Source organism: Dasypus novemcinctus, chromosome X (genome assembly GCF_030445035.2).
Source record: "Dasypus novemcinctus isolate mDasNov1 chromosome X, mDasNov1.1.hap2, whole genome shotgun sequence".
Classification (NCBI taxonomy): domain Eukaryota; kingdom Metazoa; phylum Chordata; class Mammalia; order Cingulata; family Dasypodidae; genus Dasypus; species Dasypus novemcinctus.
Window position 1 is genome coordinate 183,036,173 of NC_080704.1, and position 19,055 is coordinate 183,055,227.

A 19,055-nucleotide genomic window follows, 5' to 3' on the forward strand; every position below is an offset into this window, starting at 1 on the left:
GGCTCAGGGCCTGGCTATCATATTGTCAGTCCAGAGATTCAAATCCCCTAGATATATCTTAAGGACCAGCACCAAATACAATTCCAGTAAAGTAGCATGAAAGTCTTGTGAAAAGAGATCCCATCTGTGTCCAGCTCCATCACGCAGAAACACCAGCTCCAAAGAAGGGCCAACTGACATGGCAGTGAACCCCATCTGCCATGACCCTAGAACCTGTGGGTCTCTTTAGCCCTCAAAAGAACCAATACCTGGGGTTGTATCTACTTTATCTGTCTCTGAGACTCTGCTCATGTGTGCATAAGGGCAGTCCTTCTGACATCCTCCAGACTCTTTTTTAGAGACTCATAGGCATATGAACTCATTTGTCCTTTCCATTTCTGCCTTAATTTAGGTCAAACAGCATTTTTAACTCCTGTTATTATGTAGACAGGAATATTCTGCCGGTCCACATTGAAACTTTAATTCAAGGTCATTTTCTAGTTGCATCATCAGTTGGTACTTGGTTGTGATCCTTCGGTGCCAGGGAGGCTCATCCCTGGGTGTCATGTCCCACGCTGGGGGGAAGGCATTGCATGTACATGCTGAGTTTGGCTTTGAGACTGGCCACATTTGAGTAACATGAAGGCTGTCAGGAGGAAACTCCTAGGCACAGTGCTGCTCTAGGCCTTGTTCTTATTTCAGGCATATAGGCTCACAAGCATAGTCATTAGTATCATGGGCTCACTGTTGGACCCTCATTCCTTCCTGGTCCTTACCGTTGTACCTGGGGGACTGCTGCTGCTCCCCTAGGGACCACGACAGAGCACCCCTGGCGAGGCACCCAGTACCCCCCCAGCTGTAGTTTTTAATTGTTGCCACTATGAGTATATCCCAACATTACCATGTACCCTGGACATATGCCCTGTATAGCTCCCTGTCAACCATATATCACCTGTCAATAGATTCCTATACCAGTATTCCTCCGCTGCCGTTGTTGAATCACTCTGTGATCCAAAACTTCCTGAAAAGTGAAGCCCAATATAATGTCAGGATCCCTTACTAGTAAATTGGAATATAGCGATGGGTTTAAAGGTGACTCCAGCACCTACAATCTGATTTATTGGACTTACCACACTCAGCTAAGATGGAGTTGAAGAAGGACAACCACCACACCATGGAGCCTAGAGTGATTACAACTGAAAATGGGAGGATTGCATCCAGCATCCAGGTGGAATCTGAGCCTCCTCTTGACATAGAGGTGCAATGGACACAACCAATCCAATGTCCACATAGAAGAGGTGGCATTGGATTGGGAAAAGTGGACATAATGGACAAAGGGTATGGGGAAAGGCAGGAAGAGATGAGAGGTGGAGACGTCTTTGGGACATGGAGCTGCCCTGGATGGTGCTTCAGAGGTAATCACCGGACATTGTAAATCCTCACAGGGCCCACTTGATGGAATAGAGGAGAGTATGGGCCATGATGTGAACCAATGTATATGAGGTGCAGAGGTGCCCAAAGATGTACTTACCAAATCCAATGGATGTGTCATGATGATGGGAACGAGTGTTGTTGGGGGGAGGGAGAGGAGGGGTGGGGGGGTGGGGTTGAATGGGACCTCACATATATATTTTTAATGTAATATTATTACAAAGTCAATAAAAAATAAAAAAAATAAAAAAAATAAAAAAAAATAAAGGTTAGATATAGAATACATATTGATTAGGAAAAATTCTACATCCTATCTTTTTCTTTTCTTTTTTCCTAATTATCGAGCTTCTCTTCACAGGAGCCCTAGATTACAGTAATTCATATATACAATATACAGTACTCCCACACATCTACTATAAAACCTTTTCCCTTCCACAGCAATATTCTTATAACTTATTCATATCATATTTACTTAAACTGATGCACAGACTCTGAGACAATAGCTTTCAAACAAGGTGACATCTGTGCTTACATTGTGGTGCATACTTTAGGACACGCAGTTTTCTAACATTTTTAGTTATCCTATGTTTTACATTATGGTTTACATTATTAGTCTGTCATCCCCTATATGTTTATCATGTAATATTACATGTTTTATATCTATCCTTGTGTACTCTTGTGAAACTCCTCTCTTACCCCCACATTTACCTTGGTTCCATCCATTGAACATCCATTTTCCCCTCCCCTTGGGGCCCACAGTGACAACCAACCTCCATTTCCCGAGGAGCCACATCCAGAGATACTTGCAACAGTGTTGAGGGCCTGACTTGCTCAACTGCCCTAATGCCCTGGGAGCCACCCTTTCTCTCGAGAGATACAGTTCCCTCTATTTGATGGCATTAGTCCTCCCCAGGATGTGGGTCCACCCCCACTCTCATTACCTGGGTCTCTACCCAATGGTACAACCCACTCTGGCAAAACGAACATTCAGACATTCCTCAGGAGCCCATCCCGCATCAGACCATCCCCTCTGAGCATCCTAAACAGGTAACCCTCCTAATTATATTTTGATATGAATTTCTCAGCATTTTAATCTCAACCAACACCTGACACTCTCCTGTGTTCGTATGTTGCCCCTCCCTCCCCCCCTTTTTGGGCAATATTACCCATCCAGTTATCCCCAGCCCCCCTCAAATCCGCAAAGCCCCACCCAAAGGCTACCCCTTGCCCCCATTTTATCTCTTCTTTGTGTTCATACTTACCGCCAGCTCATCATAAATTCCACCCCTGAAGACGTCGGCTCACATCCTTCCTCCACCCCCTGATTTCCTGTAAGCCTATTTTCCAGTCTCTAGCTCTCTGAGGCAGCTTGCTTATTTCGTATCATTGAGGTCATGTAGTATTTGTCCTACAATGCCTGGGTTGCTTCACTCAACATAAGGTTCTCAAGATTCATCCATGTTATCACGTGTGTTTGTAGTGTATTTGTTCTTACAGCCGAGTAGTATTCCATTGTATGTATATACCACATTTTATTGATCCACTCATCTGCTGATGGGCATTTGGGTTGATTCCAACTTTTGGCGATAGTGAACAATGCTGCTACGAACATTGGTGTACATATATCGGTTTCTGTCCTTGTTTTCAGTTCTGCTGGGTATATACCCAGCAGTGGTATTGCTGGGTCATATGGCAAATCTATGATTAGTTTTTTGAGAAACCGCCAAACTGTCCTCCAGAATGGTTGGCTTCTTCTGCATTCCCACCAGCAGTGGATGAGTGTTCCACTTTCTTCACATCCTCTCTAGCATTTGTATTCTTCTGGTTTTTTTCATAGCTGCCAATCTTATGGGAGTAAGATGGTATCTCATTGTAGTTTTGATTTGCATTTCCCTGATAGCTAGAGATTTGGAGCATTTTTTCATGTGCTTTTTAGGCATTTGTATTTCTTCTTTGGAGAAGTGTCTGTTTAAATCTTTTCCCCATTTTTTAAATGGTTGTTTATCTTTTTATTTTCAAGATATAGGAGTTCTTTATATATGCAAATTATAAGTTTCTTATCAGATATATGGTTGCCAAGTATTTTCTCCCATTGTGTGGGGTCCATTTTTACTTTCTTGGCAAAATCCTTTGAGGTGCAGAAGGCTTTAATTTTGAGGAAGTCCCATTTATCTATTAGTTCTTTTGCTGCTCGTGCTTTTGGTGTGATATTCATGAAGCCATTTCCTATTACAAGGTCCTGTAGATGTTTCCCTACACTGCTTTCCAAGGTCTTTATGGTCTTGGCTCTCATATTTAGATCTTTGATCCATCTTGAGTTGATCTTTGTATAAGGTGTGAGATGGTAATCCTCTTTCATTCTTCTACATATGGCTATCCAGTTCTCCAGGCCCCATTTGTTGAATAGGCCATTCTCTCCCAGTTGAGAGGGTTTGGTGGCTTTATCAAATATTATATGGCTATATATATGAGGTTCTATATCAGAACTTTCAAATAGATTCCATTGGTCTGTGTGTCTCTCCTTATGCCAATACCATGTTGTTTTCACTACTGTAGCTTTGTAGTATGTTTTGAAGTCAGGTAGTGTGATTCCTCCAATTTCATTTTTGTTTTTCAATATGTCTTTGGCTATTTGGGGCCCCTTTCCTTTCCAAATAAATTTCATAGTTAGTTTTTCTAGTTCCTTAAAGAAGGCTGTGTTGATTTTTATTGGGATTGCATTGACTGTTTAGATCAATTTTTGTAGGATAGACATCTTAATAATATTTAGTCTTCCTATCCATGAAAAAGGAATATTCTTCCATTTATTTAGGTCTTCTTTGATTTCCTTGAACAGTCTTGATTAGTTCTCAGTGTATAAGATTTTTACATCTTTAGTTAAATTTATTCCTAAGTATTTGATTTTTTAATTTACTATTGTGAATGGTATTTGTTTCTTGCTTTCCTCCTGATCTTGCTCATTATTGGTGCACAGAAATGCTACTGATTTTTGCTCATTGATCTTATAACCTGCAACTTTACTAAACTCATTTATGAGTTCTAGAAGCTTTGTTGTAGATCTCTCAGGGTTATCTATGTAAAGGATCATGTCATCTGCAAATAGTGAAATTTTGACTTCTTCCTTTCCAATTTGAATGCCTTTTATATCTGGTTCTTGCCTCAGTGCTCAAGCAAGTATTTCTAAGAGAATGTTAAAGAGAAGGGGAGACAATGGGCATCCTTGTCTTGTTCCTGAGCTCAGAGGGAAGGATTTTAGGATTTTTCCATTGTAAACAATGTTGGCTGTAGATTTTTCATATATACTCTTTATCATGTTCAAAAAATTTCCTTGTATTCCGATCTTTTGGAGTGTTTTTATCCAGAAAGGGTGCTGTATTTTGTCAAATGCTTTTTCTGCATCTATGGATATAATCATGTTATTTTTTTCCTTCAATCTGTTTATATGGTGTATTACATTGATTGATTTTCTTATGTTGAACCATCCTTGCATACCTGGAATAAATCCCACTTGGTTGTGGTGTATAATTCGTTTACTGTGTTGTTGAATACGATTAGCAAGTATTTTGTTAAGTATTTTTGCATCTAGGTTCATTAGAGGAATTGGTCTGTAATTTTCCTGTCCTGTGGTGTCTTTGTTTGGCTTGAGTACTAGGGTAATGTTGGCATCATAGAAGGAGTTAGGCAATGTTCCTTCTGTTTCGATTTTTTGGAATAGTTTCAGCAGGATTGGTGTTAGTTCTTTCCAGAATGTTTTGTAGAATTCACCTGTGAAGCCGTCTGGCCCTGGGCTCTTCTTAGTTGGGAAGTTTTTAATGACTGATTCTATCTCTTTACTTGTGATTGGTTTGTTAAGATCATCTATTTCTTCTTTCGTCAATATGGGCTGTTTATGTGTTTCTAGGAATTTGTCCATTTCCTCTGAACTGTCATTTTTGTTGGAATATAGTTTTGCAAAGTATCCTCTTATGATAGTCTTTATTTCTGTGGGGTCAGTGGTGATATCGCCTTTCTCATTTCTTATTTTGTGTATTTGCATCTTCTCTCTTTTTTTCTTTGTTAGTCTCACTAAAGTTTTGTCAATTTTGTTGATCTCAAAAAACCAGCTCTTGGTCTTGTTTATCTTTTCAAGTGCTTTCTTAGTTTCTATTTCATTTAGTTCTGCTCTTATCTTTGTTATTTCCTTCCTTCTTCTTCCTGTTGGATTACTTTGTTGTTTTTTTTCTAATTCCTTCAAAGGTGCAGTTCTTCAATTTTTGCTCGTTCTTCTTTTTTGATATATGAATTTATGGTTATAAATTTCCCTCTCAGTACTGCTTTTGCTACATCCCATAAATTTTGGTATGTTGTGTTATCATTATCATTTGTTTCAAGGTAGTCATTGATTTCTTTTGAGATTGCCTCTTTGACCCACTGTTTTTCTAAGAGTGTGCTGTTTAATTTCCAAATCATGGTTTGAAATCTGGGCCTCTGTCCCTTGCAAATTTCCAGCTTCACTCCACTGTGGTCAGAAATATTGTTTTGTATGATTTCGATCTTTCTGAATCCATTAAGCCTTTCTTTGTAGCCTAGCATATGGTCTACCTTGGAGAATGATCCATGTGCGCTTGAGAAAAATGTATATCCTGCTATGTTTGGGTGTAATTATCTATATATGTCTATTAGATCCAGCTCCTCTAATATACTGTTCAAATATTTTGTTTCTTTAGTGATTCTCTTTTGAGATGTTCTGTCGAGAGTTGATAGTGGTGTATTAAAATCCCCCACTATAATTGTAGATGCAGCTATTCTTTCACTTAGTTTTTCCACCGTTTACCTCACATATTTAGAGGCGCCCTTGTTAGGAGCATAAATATTTATGATTGTTCGATCTTCTTGACAGATTGTCCCTTTCACTAAAATGTAGTATCCTTCTTTGTCTCTCACAATTGTTTTGCATTTAAAGTCTATTTTGTCTGATATTAATATAGCTACTCCTGCCTTTTTTTTGGTTATTGTTTGCTTGTATGATTGTTTTCCAGCCATTCACTTTCAGCCTCCATGAATCTCTGGGTCTAAGATGTGTCTCTTGTAGACAGCATATAGATGGGTCCAAAGTACTTATCCAAAGTCCCAGTCTGAATCTTTTGTTAGGTGAGTTTAATCCGTTGACATTCAGTGTTATTACTTTCTTTTTTTTTTATTGACTTTGTAATAATATTACATTAAAAAAAATATATATATAAGGTCCCATTCAACCCCACCACCCCCACCCCACCTCTCCCCTCCCCCCCAGCAACACTCCTTCCCATCATCATGACACATCCATTGCATTTGGCAAGTACATCTTTGGGCACCTCTGCACCACATGGTCAGTGGTCCACATCATGGCCCATACTCTCCCCCATTCCATCCAGTGGGCCCTGTGAGGATTTTCAATGTCCGGTGATTGCCCCTGAAGCACCATCCAGGGCAGCTCCATGTCCCAAAGATGCCTCCACCTCTCATCTCTTCCTGCCTTTCCCCATACCCATCAGCCATCATGTCTACTTTTCCCAATCCAATGCCACCTTTTCTATGTGGACATTGGATTGGTTGTGTCCATTGCACCTCTATGTCAAGAGGAGGCTCAGATTCCACATGGATGCTGGATGCAATCCTCCCACTTTCAGTTGTAATCACTCTAGGCTCCATGGTGTGGTGGTTGTCCTTCTTCAACTCCATCTTAGCTGAGTGTGTTGAGTCCAATAAATCAGATTGTAGGTGCTGGAGTCTGTTGAGGCTCAGGACCTGGCTATCACATTGTCAGTCCAGAGATTCAAATCCCCTAAATATATCTTAAACCCCGACACTAACTGCACCTCCAGCACATTAGCATGAAAGTCTTATGAAGAGAGATCCCATCTGAGTCCAGATTCATCACTCAGTGTTATTACTTTCAAGGAATTATTTATGTTAGCCATATTTTGATTGGATTTGTGTTTGTCATATTTTGTTTGCATTTTTTTCCTTCTCTTTTTGTCTTTTTTGTTGCTCTTACACTCTCCTCCAACTCTGCCTGTCTTGTTATTTCCTTTCTTCCTGCAGAACTCCCTTTAGAATTTCTTGAAGGGGAGGTTTCTTGTTGGCATACTCTTTCAGTTTCTGTTTATCTGTGAATATTTTGAATTCTCCATTATTTTTTTATTGACTTTGTAATAATATTACATTAAAAATATATATATATGAGGTCCCATTGAACCCTACCACCCCGACCCCACCTCTCCCCCCCCAGCAACACTCCCTCCCATCATCATGACACATCCATTGCATTTGGCAAGTACATCTCTGGGCATCCCTGCACCCCATGGTCAATGGTCCACACCATGGCCCACACTCTCCCCCATTCCATCCAGTGGGCCCTGTGAGGATTTACAATGTCCAGTGATTGGCCCTGAAGCACCATCCAGGGCAGCTCCATGTCCCTCTCCATCATTTTTGAATGCTAGTTTAGCTGGATAGAGTATTCTTGGTTGGAAATTTTTTTCCCTTTAGTACCTTGACTATATCATACCACTGCCTTCTTGCCTCCATGGTTTCAGATGAAAAATCAGCACTTAATCTTATGGAGCTTCCCTTGTATGTGATGGTTTTCTTTTCTCTTGCTGCTTTTAGGATTTTCTCTTTGTCTTGAGCATTGGATAATTTGACAAGTATATGTCTTGGGGTGGGCCTGTTGGGGTTTATGACCAGTGGGGTGCGCTGTGCTTCCTGGATATGTACATTTGTCTCTTTCAGAAGATTTGGGAAGTTTTCAGCCATTATTTCCTCCAACACTCCTTCTGACCCCTTTCCCTTCTCTTCTCCTTCTGAAATGACTCTAATACGTATTTTTGAGCCTTTTGCATTATCATACAGGTCCCTAAGTCCTAGCTAGATTTTTTCTATGTTTTTATCGACCAATTTGTGGTCACCCCTTGGGCTGAAGTGTGGTTTGCTGGCCTGGCAGGGGAGCGGCCACGGTAGGCCTAATTCCGCTGCCCCCATAATAGGGTGGCTGGTCGGACTCACCGCCACCCCTGAAGGAAGCTCGGCATGGGTACAGAGTGCCCTCGGGTCTCCCCTTCTCGGCAGCCATGCTTCCGCGGCCGCCCCTCCTCCCAGATGGCGCCACCCGATGCCTTGTGGGGCGGCACCCTTCTTCTTCCTTCTCCCTGCGCAGGCGCACAGCAGAAAATTCCAGTCTGCCCTTTTCCCCTCCCCCGACAGCAGCAACAGCCAGGTGTGGGCGGAAAAATCCGGCCCGCCCTTTTCCCTTCCCCCGACAGCAGCAACAGCCAGGCGTGGGCGGGAAACTCAAGTCTGCCCTCCACCCCAGCAACAGCAGCCACCAATCCCTAAACCCTGCCCCTTCCCCCAGCAACAGCGACAGCCAATCCCTAACCACCACCCCTCCCCCATCCAGTACCGCCCACTGACCTTTCGCCGGCAACCAATCAGAACAGGGCGTGGCTTCGACCAATCAGCCTTCCCCAGCCCCTATAAAACTGTTGCCTCTCCCTCAGTAAAGTGGACTTGCGTGTTTACCTTGTCTCCGCGGTAGTTCTTCTGCCGTGCGCCCTCCAGTCCTGAGAGCCCCCGACAAGGGCCTGGCCTCCCTTGTCCCCAGTTCGTCGCCAGCTTCGCCGGGCGACCCCTTCGTCGCCGGCTTCGCCGGGCGACCCCGTCAGCCAAACCGCGCAACCCCTTGTGAGACCGATCCCTCGTCTGCTGCCGGACCGACCCCTCGTCCCAAGCGGGACCGACCCCTCGTCCCAAGTGGGACCAACCCCTCATCCAGAGCTGGACCGACCCCTCGTCCGCAGCCAGACCCCACCTCTACCGACCGAGCAAGCCGCCGCACCAATTCTACTATCTGTTTGATTTCCGATGTACTGTCTTCCACATCACTAATTCTCTGCTCTGCCTCTTCTAGTCTGCTGATATTTGCTGCAAGTGTATTTTTGATTTCTTGAACTCTGGTGTTCATTCCCATCATATCTGTTATCTTTTTGCGTATGTCTGCAATTTCCCTTCCAAGTGTTGTCTTCATGTTGCTAATCTCTTCCTTTACTTCATTAACTTTGTCGGTAATAAATGTTCTGAGATCTTTCATTACTTGTGCGAAGTTCTGCTCCCCTTCCTGATTTTTAGTTTGTTGATTGGATTCAGCCATGTTTTCCTGATTACTGGTTTGGTTTGTAGATTTTTGTTGCTGTCTGGTCATCATTTTATCTTGACGGGTTTAATCAGTTCCTTAGCTTCTTTGTCAAGTCTTGGAGATTAATTAGCTGTTGTTTTTGCATAAGTGTTATATCTTCTGTTTGTCACTTTGTTCTTCTTATTCTAATTTCTTATTGCTGGTTGAGTTCACTTCCCACCAAATCGATGTCCAGACACCTCCTGTCCTGCAAAAATCCTGAAACAGTCTGGTCCCGAAGAACCTACAGCGCTGCCCAGCTGCTTCTTTGCAGGAGATATTATCAGGTAAGCTCACTCAGCCACCATCTTGCCCCCTTTGTCTCTCTTTTGTTGCATCATCATCTTGGTGTGTGACTCACTTGTGCAGGCACTGGCTAACTGCATGGACACTGGCTCACCTCATGGGCACTCACATGGGCACTTCACTCACCACACGGGCACTTGCAGAGGCACTCAGCTCACCACATGGGCACTGGCTCACCATGCAGGCACACTTCCTTTTTTTTGCCTGAAGGTCAAAGTGATCAAACCAGGGTCCTCCCATATGGTAGGAAGAGGCCTTATCACTTGAACCTCATCCACTTCCCTCAGTAGACTTTTAATCTTCTGCCCCTGCTTCAGTGCAGAAATCTGAGTCAGGACCTCAGAACACAGAAGGCAGTAGCCAAGGGAGTGATACCAGAAAGGCAGGAAATATAGGGTTAATTGAGGCAGTATGATTGGATAGAGTGTGCCAATAACCACCTAAAACCACTTAATTACTTTAGTGGGTGTAGAAGTTTGATATTATTTATGAATTCCAAAATAGATATTGAATTATGTTTGTGAACAGGTCTGTTCCTCTGGGCATGTTAGATTGTATTGGATTCAGAGGTTTCACTCTTAATTGATTAAATTATGATTAGGGCTTTGATTGGCCCATTCTAGTATGACAGCGAGTCTCTGCCCCCTTGGTGGGAGGGGACTCAAAGAGAAAACAACATGGCAGAGGAGTTGGTTGGAGTTTAATTCTGGAGCCCTGGGAAGTAAATACATAAAGAAGCAGATACATAAGGAAAGAGAGAATGCTACATGAGACACAGCAGAGGCCCTGGGAAGAGACACGAGCTGCTCGACTGAGAGTTTATAGCTGACTTTACAGACAGAGTAGAGCAGCTGAGCCCAGGGAGAAAAGAGCCCCAGGGGGAGAATAAAATTGTCCCAGCCTATGGTTGAGATTGGAAGAAGCTGGGACCACAGATCCTTGAGAGGAAGAGGAAGCCTCAACCCTTGCAGACATCAGCAGCCATCTTGCTCCAACCTGTGGCAAGAAGTTTGTGAGGGAATTAATTTATGCTTTATGGCCTGGTAACTGTAAGCTTCTACACCAAATAAATACCCTTTATAAAAGCCAACAGATTTCTGGTATTTTGTATTAGCATCCTTTTGGCTGACTAATACAGTGAGTATTGGAGATTGACTCATAACTCCTACAAAAGGCATATTCAGGCACCAACCCCAGGCCCTGTGGGTGTAGAGTGATTTGTAAATAGGACCTTTGAAGGTGTTATTAGTTACATTGTGCCCAAATGAATGAGGGTGGGCTTTAATCCAGCATGGCTTATATGTAGAGGAAATTGGATGCACAAAGAGAAGCCATGGGGAGCAGCCAGAAGCTGGAAGTCAACAAAATTAAGAGGGGAAAGAAGACATTGCCACATATATTGCCCTGTGACAGAAAAGCCAGGAATACCAAAGATTGCCAGCCACCGAGAAGATACCAACCCTGGGAAAAAGCCAGCCTTTTAGCCTCTGAAACCATGAGCCAATAAATTACTGTTGTTAAGCCAACCTCTTCTATGGTACTTGTTTGAGCAGCCAAGAAACTAATCCAATTTGTCAGGGCTTCCTTTTTAAATATTATCATTTTAATAAAATATAAAGAATGCAATGGAAGTAGAATAGTATCAGACTGAATCATGCATACTAAGGGTAGCTATTCTTTCCTGAAATTATGTGTATAGTCAATGGAATATTGGATAGACTCAGGCCCTCCTTAAGTCATGAGATCAGCCTTTTCAGTTAAACATAAACCTTTTTTTTTAGGTAGCTTATTTTTAAAATTTTTAAATTTTATTGTCTTTTTAAAAGATACATAGATCGCACAAAATGTTACATTAAAAAATGTAACAGCAGGTAGTTACCCACTACCAACTGTGTTAAAAAATACACAGTAGGTAGTGTGTAACTCTACCTACTATGACAATACTCAGTGAATATCCAAACATATTTATATACCTTATATACATTCCCTGGAGAACTCCCTCTCACCCATGTGTAATGAAACCCCACAGCAGTACTCCTCACCTGCGATAGTTGAACCCCTTTGTGATCCATGATTTCTTCAAAATGAAACCTAATATATTGCCAAATTCAATTAGTAGGTGAAATCCATGAAAAATTCGAGGTAAGTAGTTGTGCAGTGAAGGGGTAAGATGGGGGCATATGGATACTATCGGGTGGGACTTTGCAGGCTTTAGTGGAGCTAAGGTTGGGAGGATGGGTCAGATGATCCGTGGAATTGGGGGGAGGGTTGGGGGGGACCAGGCAAACACAAGTGATTGTCAGGTACATGGTTGAAATATAATGTTGAGAAAACTCTTTAGAAATATAATACGGATGGGTTACTTGTTTAAGGTGTTTGATGGGGGCTATCTGGCACAGGGTGCACCTGGCACAGCCTTCTAGGGAGTGTATGAGTGCTCATCTTGTCCTAGTATATCAGATGGTGAAGACCCATACAATGAGCTTGAAGGTGTTGTGCCCCCAACCTGGGGAGGCCTGATGTTCTCAAACTGAGGAGAGGATGTCTCTTGAGAGCATGGGTGGGTTCAAATGAGGGAGGACAGACTCATGTGTCAAACTCTCAGCATTGTTACAAGTATTTATTAATCTTGTCCTCCAAGCAGTGAAGCTTGGTTGTCACTGTGGAACCCGAGGGGAGGGGGAGAGAGGAACAGAATAGATGGAGGAGGGGGTAACTCAGGGGCAATGGAAGTTCCACAAGTTCATGCAATGATGGATACAGGTCATGATAAATTGCACCAAAAATTTGTAAGCATGCATAATCTAAAATTTAAACCATAATGTAAACCATAATGGCACCATTGTTAGTAGCTATGTTTTCAATATCGGTACATTGGCTCTAACAACTATAATATCCACATGTGATAGATTATTGCTGGGGAAGGGAGAAAAGGGTTTCATGTTGGGTATATGGAAGCCCCTAATATTGTATATGTGACTTTACTGTGATCTAAGTCTTTTCTGAAACAATTTTAAAATAAAAAAAAGGATATAGACCCTGAGGAAGGAATGGAAGAGATTGCCTTGCCACTGTATATACGGGGTTATGTACAACTATTACACTGATGAAAGGCAAAACATCAAAAAAAAGTTTTCTGATATTTTTCATTTTTTAATACCCCAATTTATTTTTCACTTTATTTTAGTTTTCCTAAATTATTATGGATTCTCTTTTTAATCTTTAAAACTACCATTACTGTTTCATTTTCCTCCTAGACAAATAGAACAAAAGGTTATCAAAGTCAGGCTTGTGCAGAGACCTCAGAAAAACATATTTTTGGTGTTTTTTTTGGTTTTCTCTGACATTTCCCCAACTGTCACAGGCACTGCAGTTACCCCATTTAAGATCTAGCCTGGCACCTGGAGCCATTCTCTGCAATAAAACCAGGTAGATAAACACCCAGAGCAGGCAGGAAGCAGTGTATCCCAGAGCATCTAATGAAGGAGCCAAGATGAGGGCCCTCAGGAGCGAGGATTGAGGGATCCACCCACCACAGAACAGGGGGGCCTTCTCAGAATCCAGCTCTGTCCCGCCAGTATGCTCTGGGGAGCCCAGGCAGGAAACGTGTCAAAGTGGGGAGCCAGAGAGTATATAGGGTAATTCCCACCACAGAATAGAAGAGATTTGAGCCCTGCACCTGCTGTCAGCTCTGTTAGATCCCAAACCCTGGGCAGGGCTGTCAGGATGAGGTCCCCATTCTGCCAGGTCAGAAGTCTCAAGGTGGGGAAGCCTTGGTGTGAGGGCACACACACCCCAAGAGAGGAGTTCCAAATCAAGTCAGATGTAAAGGTTACAACCCTGAAGTACTATGGACAGGACCCACCCCATTCTACAAGAGAGGGGACCCAGCCATGCCCTGTTCCCTGCTGTCAGCTGGGAAGACCCAGGGCAGGGTAGCCAGATGTATGCCACCTGATTTCTACCCTAGGAGTCTGAGGGAGGGAGGTTTGCTCAGAGAGGGTGGCCTCAGGTTAGCAGAAGAGGAAAGGTCCTGCCGGACATTCAGGTGAGGACCCTGCAGAACAGTGAGGGGATCCCCAATTCTAGAAGAGAAGGCCCCAGCCTTGTCCCCGGCTGTAATCTCAGAAGCCCCAAGCAGCATGGACGGATGTGGTACTTCCTGACTTCCACCTTGGGGGTCTGAGGGAGGGATCTTTGCTCAGAGAGGTGGACTCAAGTCAGCAGAGGAGGTAAGGTTCTGCTGGACATTCATGTGAGGACCCTGCCAAACAGTGAAGGGATCCCCCATTCTAGAAGAGAACGCCCTAGCTCTATCCCCTGCTATCACCCGGACAGCATGACTGGATGTGGTGCTTCCTGAGTTCTGCCTTGGGGGTCTGAGAGAGGAAGGTTTGCTCAGAGGGCAGCCTCAGGTCAGCAGAAGAGGGACCACCTTGCATCCTAAAAGACACAGTCGCAGTCCACACATTCCCTGCTGTCAGGCCAGGAAGCCCCAGGCAGCTGAGGGAGCATCCCAGGTCCTGTGACAGGTAGCCCCAGCACACCCTGCCCCTGCCGTCACCCTGGGGGACATTGGATGTGGGTCTTCAGATGTGGTACCCTGTCACTTTTGTCTCCTGGGTTTCTGGGAAGGGAGGAGTTTTGTTTGAGAGGGGTCAGCAGAGGTCGCAGTCGAGGATATACCAGGAGACAAGGTGAAGACCCTTAGAGGGGAACAAAGGGACCTCCAACAGCAGAAGACACAAGCCCAAGGAACTCATCCCCACCAGCCCTGGGACAAACCAAGCAGGGCTGTATGGCAGTGGCACCCCACAGTAGGGTGCAGGTCCTAATCTGAGGAGCAACATCAAGTAAGCAGAGGGGTATAAAGCCCCTGCCAGGAGCCAAGAATGAATAATCCAGGAGAGGTCTGAGGCCCCTGCACACAATAGAAGGGGCCCAGCCCCTGCTGTAGCACTGGGAGAATATGGACCTTCTCACTTTTTTCTCAGGTGTCGCAGGAACAAGTGGACCTTGATCTGAGGAGCAACGACAGCTCAGCTGAGGGAGGTGGCCCAGGTTCTGCAGGGAGTCAAGGTAAGAGCCCATAAGTCAAAAGAGGGGACCACTCCAAGCATGTGCCAGAACATGTGGGAGCCCAGGCTTCCCTGCCCCTTCTATCAGAAAAGAGAGGTCTTGATGCACAGCAGCTGGATGTGGAGTTCCTCACATCCTCCTTCAGGGTCACATGGAGGTGGGAACTTGGTTTAAGGGGGGTGGCCTCAGGTAAATGGAAAGAGGCCTTGCCAGGCCTCAAGGCAAGGATTGAGGGGACCCTCATCTCAGACATGGAACCTCATTGTGTTCAGCCAGCCCTTGCTGTCACCCTTGTAAGGCCCTGGGCAGGTGTAGATGGTTGTAGGGTCTCCTCACTTCTTTTCTTCAGTTTCAGTGATGTGGTTTATATTCTGAGAGTTTTCTCTCAGGGAAAGAGAAAGGTGGGTCCAGGCCCTGTCAGGGGAAAAGTGAACACCAAGTGTACCATCCATTGAGGAACAACAGGGACCCCAGAGTCCACACTGCCTCTCCTGTCAAGCCAGAAGGCCCAGGCCTGAGTTTGCACTCTGCACCCTGAGGCCCCCCTCAATTCCTCTACAGGCTCCAGGAACTGGGGGAGAGGGCTGTGGTCTGAGGCAGGTGTCCTCAAGTCAGCTGAGAGGAGGCCCAGGCAGTGCCAGGAAACAAGGTGAGGTTCACATGCCCCTGAACCTGAACAACAGCCCCCCTCCCCAACAGAGGGGACCCCACAATGCCGGGAACCACCTGCCTTATCTAGGCCTTGGAAGCCTTTGTCTGTGCTAGTGGCTGAAAGGAAGAAACTGTCTCATTTCCTCCCTCAGGTTCTTCGGGTATAGGTCCACCAGGAGGACAGGAGAAGACTTCTGAAAAAGACTTTCGGGAAGACCTGTAAGTCAGCCTTTGTCCAAACCTACAAGGTTGAATTTACCAGCTGAGTCCTCTCACACTCTCCTTTCCTCCCTCAGGCCTGTGGGCCCAGCATCCACCCTCCTGCCCACATTCCTGTCTGCCACCACCAACAAGAGTCATCATGCCTAGTGGTCAGAAGAGTTAGGCCTGCAAGCTTGAGGAAGGCCTTCAAGCCCAAAGTGAAACCCAGGACCAGTGGGTGCACAGGTTCCAGGGACTGAGGAGGAGGTCTTTTCCCCCTTCTTCTGCTCTTCCTTCTTTACCTCTTTTCTTATTCCAGGCAACCTGGAGGAAGTTTCTGCTGCTGAGATGCCGAGTACTCCCCAGGGTCCTCAGAGCGCCTACTCCTGCTCCTCTGCCCAGGCAGCTGCTCCATGGAGCCTGTCAGATCAAGGCTCTAGCCGCCAAGGAAAGGAGAGTCCAGGCACCTCGCAGCTCCAGCCAGATGCTGAGTCCTTGCTCAGAGATGAAATTGGTGATAAGGTGGCTGAAATGGTGACATTCCTGCTCGTCAAATATTGAATGAAGGAGCCCTTTACTAGGGCAGAAATGCTGGAGGCTGTCATCCAAAACCAAAAAGACCACTTCTCAGTGATCTTTGGGGAAGCCTCTGAGTGCCTGCAGCTGGTCTTTGGTATCGATGTGAAGAAAGTGGATCCCGCCGGCCAGTGCTATGTCCTTGCAGCATGCTGGGCCTCACCTACGATGGGACCCTGAGTGATGGTCATAGCATGCCCAAGACCGGCCTCCTGGTGATGGTTCTGGGTGTGATCTTCCTGGAAGACAATTGCATCCCTGAGACGGAGATCTGGGAATTTCTGAGTGTGATGGGGGTGTATCCAGGGAGGAAGCTCTTCAGCTGCAGGGAGCCCAGAAAGCTCCTCACCAGAAACTGGGTGCGGGAACAGTACCTGGAGTACCAGCAGGTGCCTGGGAGTGAGCCTGCGTGCCTGGGGTCCCAGGGCCCATGCCAAAGCCAGAAGGATAAAGGTCTTGGAGGGTTTAGCCAAGGTCTATGGTCCTGTCCTCAGTACCTTTCCAACATTGTATGAGGAAGTTTTGAGGGATGAGGAAGACAGAGCCATGAGCAGGGCAATTTCTGGGCCCTCCTCCAGCAACCTCCCTTACCCCTAGTGAAGCCTGAGGCCGAGTCCTCAGACCCTGGCTGAACATGGCAGTCAGCTGTCTAAGGAGTGGAGGGCCAGGCTGGGGCTGGGGAACACTGTGTATAATGCCTTTGTGACCCCAGAATATAGGGGTCACCTGGAGTTTTACCTTTCGTTTCTTCTTGATATTTTTCAAATGCTGTTCGTTTAAGTAAAAGTTTAACTTGGTTTTACATTCTAAGTTTATAGATAACATTGAGCACACATTTATTGCTGATTATCCAGTGGAAGGGTAAGAGTACTAATAGTTTGAAAAGAAACTGGGAAACTTTCCACTTTGATTTTATGATCTAGAACAAGATATACATCAGAATGGGAATTTTCTTGGAAATTTGAAAGAACTGAGCAGTAAAATAGATAGGGTCATATTCTTGCTTCAATTAGAGAAGAATTGTTTTGATAATGGGGAGTATGGAAAATGTGTGTCAAATATACACTATGGCCCTGATCGAATGATATTATCTCATAGTCTGTAAAAATGTTCCACCATGGTGTAGTGTGTTGATAAAGAGGTGTTTTTTGGGAATTCTGTACATGTGTAGGATTGTTTTGCTACCTTATGGGATTATAATTAGTAAGATTTTGACAATGTTCTTTCATAATTTGTCACAAATGTCTCATGACAATGCAAGGCGTTGGTGAAGGGTTGATGTATGGAACCCCTGTATGATGTTATGCATGCTTTGTAAGTTTACAACTTTTACTATATACTTTATGTATGTTCATGTATAAATGACATAAAAATCAAAATGATAGGGTGGGTTGGATGAAAATTACTTTGGTTAGTAGTAACATTTTGAGGATGCTCTTTAATCATAGTTAAAATATTTAACAACAAGGCAAATTATTTGTGGTAGGGTGAGGTATGGGAGCTCTTTATGATGTTATAGAAGTTTATTTTTTAAGTTCACGTCTATTACAATACACTTATTGTTTAAGTATGCTCAGGTATGAGTCATATACTTAAATAATTTTTAAATAAAAAAGAAAGAGAACAATATTGATATTTCTTGTTTTATTTATTCCTTTGAGGTCTGTTATGTAAAAATAAAAACTGTTTACCTGGATTGACTTGGCATATTCGAGAATGTATTAGAAATTGTGGTCAATGAGACTCCCTGCTCACTGGCTCATTCATTCCCTAAATATAAGGTGAGCATCTGCTCTTTGGGAGGCACTGTGAGTAGTGGGGGACCAGGGCAAGTCAGACACACCTCACCCCTAAGCATGGTAGGGTGTAGGATGAACAATCATATAAGGCTGATGGCCAAGCATCAGCTCAACGTGAAGAACAGTCTGAGGAGGAGTGATGGGATGAGGGCTACAGAGGAGAGCAGGCTAGTGGAGGTGCTCTGAGGCATGACAGTTTGGGGCTTTGGTGGGAGTTCACATAATTAATCCTGGTGCTGGCAGGGCCAGACTTCTTGGTGTGTCTCAGATGTGAGAGCAAAGCCAAGCTTGGAAAACAGCTCTGGGCAGTTACTTTTGTTTGTTTGTTTTTAAAGATTTATTTTTATTTATTTATTTCTCCCCCCTCCTCCCCACTCCATTGACTGCTCTCTGTGTCCAGTCGCTCTGTTCTTTCTGTGTCTGCTTGTATTCTCATTAGGTGTTTCCAGGATCCGATCCTGAGAACTTCCGTAGTGGGAGAAAGGCAATCTCTCTCTTGCGCCACCTCAACTCCATGTTCTGCTACATCTTCTCATTGTCACACCTTTGTGTCTCTTGTTGCATCATCTTGCTGTGCCAGCTCTCTGAGTCAGCTGCCACTCCTGCACGGGGCGACATTCTTGTTCAGGGCAGCATGCTGGTCAACTGAGAGAGAATTCTCCACCTGGGGTAGGTGTGGAAGGTGGCCTGCACTCGTGTCCCAGAATAAATGAACACTTTGCAGGAACTGGGTGCTTTATACACATCACGTGCCAGAATTTCCTGAGAGATAATGGGGACTCACCCTTGAGTTGTTGCCCAGAAGCCACTAGGCTCCAACTCCTTTCCCTGGACTAGGA

The 19,055-nt window shown here is 44.5% G+C and overlaps 1 pseudogene; it reads left to right on the plus strand.

The window, feature by feature from the left end:
* Window positions 1-17,014, plus strand: part of LOC101411458 (melanoma-associated antigen 10-like) — a 30,797-nt pseudogene extending 13,783 nt beyond the window's left edge.
* Window positions 17,015-19,055: the final 2,041 nt, after the last annotated feature.